General features: G+C 28.4%; 1 long non-coding RNA gene across 1 annotated transcript in view; it reads left to right on the top strand.

Annotated features, from left to right (window-relative positions):
• The first annotated feature begins 712 nt into the window (after positions 1-712).
• LOC136037810 (uncharacterized) overlaps positions 713-8,243 on the top strand; it is an 11,358-nt gene continuing 3,827 nt past the window's right edge. Inside the window, exon 1 of the long non-coding RNA XR_010620042.1 lies at positions 713-1,534. This is a non-coding gene — a long non-coding RNA (uncharacterized LOC136037810). The remainder of the gene's footprint in view (positions 1,535-8,243) is intronic.

The raw sequence follows: 8,243 nt of genomic DNA, 5'->3' as shown, positions 1-8,243 counted from the left end.
TGTTGGGGTGGCGCTTCGCGCCACCCCAACACCTAGTTGGTGGAGGTGCTTCGCGCCCCCCAAGCCCCCCCCGCGCGCGTAAGTCGTTACGCGCCATATTAGTTACGCACCATTGTAGTTGTGTCCCTGTGTCCCACCTGTAAATATATATATATATATATATATATATATATATATATATATATATATATATATATATATATATATATATATATATATATATATATATATATATATACATATATATATATATATATATAAATATATATATATATATATATATATATATATATATATATATATATATATAAATATATATATATATATATATATATATATACATATATATATATATATATATATATCTATATATATAAAAATAAGTTGTCTGTCCGTTACGCCAGATTATATCTTATCTATTTATATAAAAATAAGTTGTCTGTGTGTGGATCTGTAGATCTGTGGATCAGGTGACGTCACCTGAAAAAACTGGATCAGGTGACGTCAAAACTGAAAAAACTAAAAAAAGGCAAAAACTACAAAAAAAACTAAAAACTAATAAAAAAAAATAAAAAAGCTAAAAAACTAAAAAAACTAAAAAAAGGCAAAAACTACAAAAAAACTAAAAACTAATAAAAAAGCTAAAAAACGAAAAAAACTAAAAAAAGGCAAAAACTACAAAAAAACTAAAAACTAATAAAAAAACAAAAAAGCTAAAAAACTAAAAAAACTAAAAAAAGGTAAAAAACTAAAAAAAACTAAAAACTAAAAAAAACTAAAAAAAGGAAAAAACTGAAAAATAAGCTAAAATAAAGGTAAAAACCAATAAAAAACTAAAAAAAAAACTGAAAAAACTAAAAAAAGGCAAAAACTACAAAAAAACTAAAAACTAATAAAAAAAGTAAAAAAGCTAAAAAACTAAAAAAACTAAAAAAACTAAAAAAAGGTAAAAAACTAAAAAAAAAAAAATAAAAAAAAACTAAAAAAAAGGAAAAAACTGAAAAATAAGCTAAAATAAAGGTAAAAACCAATAAAAAATTAATAAAAAAGCTAAAAAACTAAAAAAACTAAAAAAAGGCAAAAACTACAAAAAAACTAAAAACTAATAAAAAAAATAAAAAAGCTAAAAAACTAAAAAAACTATAAAAACTAAAAAAAGGTAAAAAACTAAAAAAACTAAAAACTAAAAAAAACTAAAAAAAAGGAAAAAACTGAAAAATAAGCTAAAATAAAGGTAAATACCAATAAAAAACTAAAAAAAAAAAACTGAAAAAACTAAAAAAAGGCAAAAACTACAAAAAAAAAAACTAAAAACTAATAAAAAAAGTAAAAAAGCTAAAAAACTAAAAAAAATAAAAAAACTAAAAAAAGGTAAAAAACTAAAAAAAATAAAAAATAAAAAAAAAACTAAAAAAAAGGAAAAAACTGAAAAATAAGCTAAAATAAAGGTAAAAACCAATAAAAAACTAAAAAGAAAAAAGGAAAAAACTAAAAAAAAATTTCATCTAAAAAACTAAAAAAAAAACTAAAAAAGGTAAAAACTAAAAGAACTAAAAAAGAAAAAAATAAATGACGAGACAAAAGGAATGTTCGATTAGCAATCAACAAAGCACCGGGACACAGGGAGTATAAATGACGACCAGGACATAAGTAAAAAAAAAAACTAACAAAACTAAAAAGAAGGTAAAAACTACAAAAAAACTAAAAAAAAAAAAAAACTAAAAACTAATAAAAAAACTAAAAATCTAAATAAACTAAAAAAGAGCAAGGTGCTTTGTTTTTTAAAAAGGTAAAAAACAAAAAAAAACTAAAAACTAAAAAAGAAAAAACTAAAAAAAAGGAAAAAACTGAAAAATAAGAGAAAAAGAAAACTAAAAAAATATTAATAAATATAAAAAATATAAATATAAATATAATATAAATTAGCAATCAACAAAGCACCGAGACACAAATGACGACCGGGACACAGGGAGTATAAATGACGACCAGGACATAAGTAAAAAAAAAAACTAAAAAAACTAAAAAAATGGTAAAAACTACAAAAAAACTAAAAACTAATAAAAAAACTAAAAAATCTAAAAATCTAAATAAACTAAAAAAGAAAAAAAAGAAAAAAGGAAAAAAATAAAGGAGAAAAACAAAACTAAAAAACGAATGTATATACAGACCGGGACACCGGGATACAAATGACGACCGGGACACAGGGAATATGAATGACGACCGGGACACAGGGACACAACTACAACGGGGACACCGGGGGAAACAGGGGGATATAAATGACGACCGGGAAACCGGGACAGGGAATGGTCGATTAGCAATCACCATCAACAAAGCTCAAGGGCAATCATTAGAATCATGAGGTATAGATCTGAATACAGATTGTTTTCCCATGGACCATTATATGTTGCATGTTCAAGAGTCGGTAAACCTGACAATCTATTTATATGCAAAGACAATGGGACAGCAAAGAATGTTGTATATTCGCAAGTTTTACGTAGTTAAAACCATATATATATATATCTATATATATAAAAATAAGTTGTCTGTGGATGGATGGATGGATGGATGTGTGGATGGATGTGTCAGGTGACGTCACCTGAAAAAACTGGATCAGGTGACGTCAAAACTGAAAAAACTAAAAAAAGGCAAAAACTACAAAAAAAACAAAAAACTAATAAAAAAAATAAAAAAGCTAAAAAACTAAAAAAACTATAAAGGTAAAAACCAATAAAAAACTAAAAAAAAACTGAAAAAACTAAAAAAAGGCAAAAACTACAAAAAAAACTAAAAACTAATAAAAAAAGTAAAAAAGCTAAAAAACTAAAAAAACTAAAAAAAGGTAAAAAACTAAAAAAAATAAAAAATAAAAAAAACTAAAAAAAAGGAAAAAACTGAAAAATAAGCTAAAATAAAGGTAAAAACCAATAAAAAACTAAAAAAAAAAAGGAAAAAACTAATAAATGACGACACTCAAAGAGAAAAAAAAGGCAAAAACTACAAAAAAAACTAAAAACTAATAAAAAAAATAAAAAAGCTAAAAAACTAAAAAAACTAAAAAAAGGCAAAAACTACAAAAAAAACTAAAAACTAATAAAAAAGCTAAAAAACTAAAAAAACTAAAAAAAAGGCAAAAACTACAAAAAAACTAAAAACTAATAAAAAAAATAAAAAAGCTAAAAAACTAAAAAAAACTAAAAAAACTAAAAAAAGGTAAAAAACTAAAAAAACTAAAAACTAAAAAAAACTAAAAAAGGTAAAAACTAAAAGAACTAAAAAAGAAAAAAATAAATGACGACACTCAAAGAGAAAGCGACCAGGACAAAAGGAATGTTCGATTAGCAATCAACAAAGCACCGGGACACAGGGAGTATAAATGACGACCCGGGGGAAACAGGGGGATATAAATGACGACCGGGACAAAAAAACTAAAAAGAAAAAAAAACTAAAAACTAATAAAAAAACTAAAAAATCTAAAAATCTAAATAAGCTAAAAAAGAAAAAAAAAGGAAAAAAATAAAGGAGAAAAACAAAACTAAAAAACGAATGTATATACAGACCGGGACACCGGGATACAAATGACGACCGGGACCCGGGACACAGGGAATATAAATGACGACCGGGACACAGGGACACAACTCCGGTACACCGGAATACAAATGACGACCGGGACACAGGGAATATAAATGACGACCGGGACACAGGGACACAACTACAACGGGGACACCGGGGGAAACAGGGGGATATAAATGACGACCGGGACAAAAAAACTAAAAAGAAAAAAAAACTAAAAACTAATAAAAAAACTAAAAAATCTAAAAATCTAAATAAGCTAAAAAAGAAAAAAAAAGGAAAAAAATAAAGGAGAAAAACAAAACTAAAAAACGAATGTATATACAGACCGGGACACCGGGATACAAATGACGACCGGGACCCGGGACACAGGGAATATAAATGACGACCGGGACACAGGGACACAACTACAACGGGGACACCGGGGGAAACAGGGGGATGTAAATGACGACCGGGACACCGGGACAGGGAATGGTCGATTAGCAATCACCATCAACAAAGCTCAAGGGCAATCATTAGAATCATGAGGTATAGATCTGAATACAGATTGTTTTCCCATGGACCATTATATGTTGCATGTTCAAGAGTCGGTAAACCTGACAATCTATTTATATGCAAAGACAATGGGACAGCAAAGAATGTTGTATATTCGCAAGTTTTACGTAGTTAAAACCATATATATATATCTATCTATATTCACAGGTGGGACATAGGGACACAACTACAATGGCGCGTAACTATTATGGCGCGTAACGACTTACGCGCGCGGGGGGGCTTGGGGGGGGCGCGAAGCGCCCCCACCAACTAGGTGTTGGGGTGGCGCGAAGCGCCACCCCAACAGCTAGTATATATATATATATATATATATATATATATATATATATATATATATATATATATATATATCTATCTGTATTCATAGGTGGGACATAGGGACACAACTACAATGGCGCGTAACTATTATGGCGCGTAACGACTTACGCGCGCGGGGGGGCTTGGGGGGGGGCGCGAAGCGCCCCCACCAACTAGGTGTTGGGGTGGCGCGAAGCGCCACCCCAACAGCTAGTATATATATATATATATATATATATATATATATATATATATATATATTTAACTACGTAAAACTTGCGAATATATACAACATTCTTCGCTGTCCCATTGTCTGTACATATAAATAGATTGTCAGGTTTCCCGACTCTTGAACATGCAACATATAATTGTCCATGAGAAAAACAATCCGTATTCAGAGATATACCTCATTATTCTAATGATTGCCCTTGAACTTTGTTGATGGTGATTGCTAATCAAACATTCCCTGTGTCCCCATCGTCATTAATATATCCCCCTGTGCCCCCCGGCGTCCCCGTTGTAGTTGTGTCCCTGTGTCCCAGTCGTCATTTATAGTCGACAAACATGACGTCAGTCGACACACAAAAATGACGTCAGTCGACACACATGTCCCAGTCGTCATTTGTGTGCCGTTGTCCCAGTCTGAAATTTCTCTTTGAGTGTCCCGGTCGTCATTTATATTCCCATTTGTCCTGGTCTGCATATACATTCGTTTTTGAATTGGTATATGATGAAATAATTTTTTTTGTTTTTTCTTTTTTTCTTTTTAGTTTTTTTTTTTGGTTTTTACCTTTTTTAGCTTTTTATTTTTTTTCTTTTTTCTTTTTAGTTTTTTGTAGCTTTTGCCTTTTTAGTTTTTTTAATTTTTTTTTAGTTTTCTTTTTCTCCTTTATTTTTCAGTTTTTTTCTTTTTTAGTTTTTTTTTCTTTTTCAGCTTTTAGTTTTTATTAGTTTTTAGTTGTTTTTTTTTTCTTTTTGGTTTTTTGCCGTTTTTACCTTTTTTAGTTTTTTTTAGTTTTTTTTCTTTTTTAGTTTTTTACCTTTTTTATTTTTTTTTATTTTTGTAGCTTTTTTAGTTTTTTTTAGTAGTTTTTACCTGTTTTTTAATTTTTTTCATTTTTTTTCTTTTTTAGTTTTTTTTTCTTCTTTTGTATTTATGCTAAAGCCAAGGTTCGAACCTGGAACCTCTCGGACCTAGAACCTGGAACATAACGCTTTACCAACTCAGCTGCTTCGGCTTGAATACATTTACCTTTTTTAGTTTTTTTTATTTTTAGTTTTTTTAGTTTTCTTTTTCTCCTTTATTTGTCAGTTTTTTTTCCTTTTTTTCTTTTTTTTTCTTTTTTTTCTTTTTCAGTTTTTAGTTTTGTATAGCTTTTTTAGTTTTTTATTAGTTTTTAGTTTTTTTTCTTTTTAGTTTTTTTTTGTAGTTTTTACCTTTTTTTAGTTTTTTTTAGTTTTTTTTTAGTTTTTTAGTTTTTAGTTTTTTACCCTTTTTTTTAGTTTTTTAGCTTTTTAGTTTTTATGTATTTTCTTTTTAATTTTTTTTGTAGTTTTTATCTTTTTTAGTTTTTTTTCTTCTGTTGCATTAATGCTAAAGCCAAAATTCGAACCTGGAACCTCTCGGGCCTAGAACCTGGAACATAACGCTTTACCAACTGAGCTACTGTATTTGTATTTGTATCGGATTAACGACGCTTCTTGACTACTAAGGTCCCTGCGTCGGCCCTGTAGTGCATTCCTGCAGCATGGTTCGATCTCTGGGTCCCGTATTACCACGCTAAGATCAAACCCAATGCGCCAACACAGATAGTTATATAACTGAGCTACTTCGGCTTGAATACATTCGTCTTTGAATTGGTATGTGATGAAATAATTCAGACGTCATATGCGGACAGTGACGTCACTCGACACACAGACACAAAGACAACTTATTTATATATACATCTTCTATCTATCTATATATATAAAAATAAGTTGTCTGTCTGTGGATGGATGGATGGATGTGTCAGGTGACGTCACCTGAAAAAACTGGATTAGGTGACGTCAAAACTGAAAAAACTAAAAAAAGGCAAAAACTACAAAAAAAACTAAAAACTAATAAAAAAAATAAAAAAGCTAAAAAACTAAAAAAACTATAAAGGTAAAAACCAATAAAAAACTAAAAAAAAAACTGAAAAAACTAAAAAAAGGCAAAAACTACAAAAAAAAACTAAAAACTAATAAAAAAAGTAAAAAAGCTAAAAAACTAAAAAAACTAAAAAAACTAAAAAAAGGTAAAAAACTAAAAAAAAATAAAAAATAAAAAAAAACTAAAAAAAGGAAAAAACTGAAAAATAAGCTAAAATAAAGGTAAAAACCAATAAAAAACTAAAAAGAAAAAAAGGAAAAAACTAATAAATGACGACACTCAAAGAGAAAGCGACCAGGACAAAAGGAATGTTCGATTAGCAATCAACAAAGCACCGGGACACAGGGAGTATAAATGACGACCAGGACATAAGTAAAAAAAAAAAACTATCTATATATATAAAAATAAGTTGTCAAACTAAAAAAAGGCAAAAACTACAAAAAAAACTAAAAACTAATAAAAAAGCTAAAAAACTAAAAAAACTAAAAAAAGGCAAAAACTACAAAAAAAACTTAAAACTAATAAAAAAAATAAAAAAGCTAAAAAACTAAAAAAACTAAAAAAACTAAAAAAAGGTAAAAAACTAAAAAAACTAAAAACTAAAAAAAAATAAAAAAAGGAAAAAACTGAAAAATAAGCTAAAATAAAGGTAAAAACCAATAAAAAACTAAAAAAAAACTGAAAAAACTAAAAAAAGGCAAAAACTACAAAAAAACTAAAAACTAATAAAAAAAGGAAAAAACTGAAAAATAAGCTAACATAAAGGTAAAAACCAATAAAAAACTAAAAAGAAAAAAAGGAAAAAACTAAAAAAAATTTTCATCTAAAAAACTAAAAAAAACTAAAAAAGGTAAAAACTAAAAGAACTAAAAAAGAAAAAAATAAATGACGACACTCAAAGAGAAAGCGACCAGGACAAAAGGAATGTTCGATTAGCAATCAACAAAGCACCGGGACATAGGGAGTATAAATGACGACCAGGACATAAGTAAAAAAAAAAATTAACAAAACTAAAAAGAAGGTAAAAACTACAAAAAAACTAAAAAGAAAAAAAAATAAAAACTAATAAAAAAACTAAAAAATCTAAAAATCAAAATAAACTAAAAAAGAAAAAAAAAGGAAAAAAATAAAGGAGAAAAACAAAACTAAAAAACGAATGTATATACAGACCGGTACACCGGGATACAAATGACGACCGGGACAGAGGGAATATAAATGACGACCGGGACACAGGGACACAACTACAACGGGGACACCGGGGAAACAGGGGGATATAAATGACGACCGGGACAAAAAAACTAAAAAGAAAAAAAAAACTAAAAACTAATAAAAAAACTAAAAAATCTAAAAATCTAAATAAGCTAAAAAAGAAAAAAAAAGGAAAAAAATAAAGGAGAAAAACAAAACTAAAAAACGAATGTATATACAGACCGGGACACCGGGATACAAATGACGACCGGGACACAGGGAATATAAATGACGACCGGGACACAGGGACACAACTACAACGGGGACACCGGAGGAAACAGGGGGATGTAAATGACGACCGGGACACCGGGACAGGGAATGGTCGATTAGCAATCACCATCAACAAAGCTCAAGGGCAATCATTAGAATCATGAGGTATAGATCTGAATACAGATTGTTTTCCCATGGACCATTATATGTTGCATGTTCAAGAGTCGGTAAA

The sequence above is a fragment of the Artemia franciscana genome, chromosome 17, assembly GCF_032884065.1.
Source record: "Artemia franciscana chromosome 17, ASM3288406v1, whole genome shotgun sequence".
NCBI lineage: Eukaryota > Metazoa > Arthropoda > Branchiopoda > Anostraca > Artemiidae > Artemia > Artemia franciscana.
This window is presented reverse-complemented; position numbering and strand designations above follow the sequence as displayed.